The 1,114-nt window shown below is 43.7% G+C and overlaps 1 long non-coding RNA gene across 1 annotated transcript in view; it reads right to left on the reverse strand.

The window, feature by feature from the left end:
* Positions 1 to 345: 345 nt before the first annotated feature.
* LOC123521913 overlaps positions 346 to 1,114 on the reverse strand; it is a 6,353-nt gene continuing 5,584 nt past the window's right edge. Inside the window, exon 3 of the long non-coding RNA XR_006680265.1 lies at positions 346 to 689. This is a non-coding gene — a long non-coding RNA (uncharacterized LOC123521913). The remainder of the gene's footprint in view (positions 690 to 1,114) is intronic.

Here is a 1,114-nt window from a genome sequence, read left to right on the forward strand (position 1 = left end):
GTCAATAGAGACTTACATGTTGTTAAGATGATGAACAGGTTTCAATAAAGATTCTACATGGAGATAGAATAAGAAAAAAAGTCCTGATAATCGACTTCCAAAAATCAGCCTGTGTTAAGCCAGTTAACTGGAGAAGCAAATTCAGCGACGCTCATATGTGTAAGAAAGAGCTTTATATCAAGAAGTAATGATATATGAAAAAAGCATCCCAGCCCCGTCAAACTCAAGTGAAGTCTGATACGAGTCCCTTAGTCCCTCTTCAGACTCATGCAGCCTCCTGCCATGATGCAGAATGCAGGAAGATCACAGGCTGATGGGTGCAGAGTGACCTGGATCCAAGGTCAGTGGAAAAATAGCAGAGCTCTGACAGCTCTCAGGTTAGGGGCAGAGAGAAAGGGAGGTTCCTCAGGCCCACCTTATGATAAGGCCAGGCCCACAAGGAGGCACCTTGAGGCTGTGACCTGATTCACAGGCTGGATACCACCCCTGTACTTTTATAAATCTTCAAGTTGACATGAGATTATGTAACTACCACATAGCCAATGAAAGCTCTATAATTAGCAATGATTCAATGCCCACCAATCACGGAGACGGCGCAGGACTGGGCAGCATTTTGTTCCAGTGTGCAGGGGGTCCCCAGGAGTGGGTGTTGACTCCGTGTCAGTCAACAACCGGCTGCATCTAGGAAACTGAAAGATAAAAGATGGAGTGAAAGCCTGTCATTTTTTTGGCATGGAGGCGTTTGACAGGATGGGATATGACTTGAGCCAGTCCAGGGAAGTAATGAAGGAAGAGAGAGAAGGGTAAGAGTTTCGCTGCTTCCCTGCAGAACAACACTGCTTCTGCTCCGCAATAGAAACGTTTTTAAAATTCCCTTTTTATTTTTGATTGCCCACGTGTGCGTTGTTCTTTACAAATACTTTCTGTTTGTCTCGGTTTTGTTTCAGGCACGGTGGGAAATATAAAGATTCCTACCATCAAGCAGGTCACAATCCAGTAGGAAACACAGATATCTATTTCATCTCACTGAACATGGAGGTTTCAAAGGGAGGTAGACAAGAGGATCTTTTTAAAAATAAAACTTTTTATTGTGATGTAGGTGATGGTTTACAGA

The sequence above is a fragment of the Echinops telfairi genome, unplaced genomic scaffold (genome assembly GCF_000313985.2).
Source record: "Echinops telfairi isolate 266 unplaced genomic scaffold, ASM31398v2 ScPeMD7_655;HRSCAF=1070, whole genome shotgun sequence".
Classification (NCBI taxonomy): domain Eukaryota; kingdom Metazoa; phylum Chordata; class Mammalia; order Afrosoricida; family Tenrecidae; genus Echinops; species Echinops telfairi.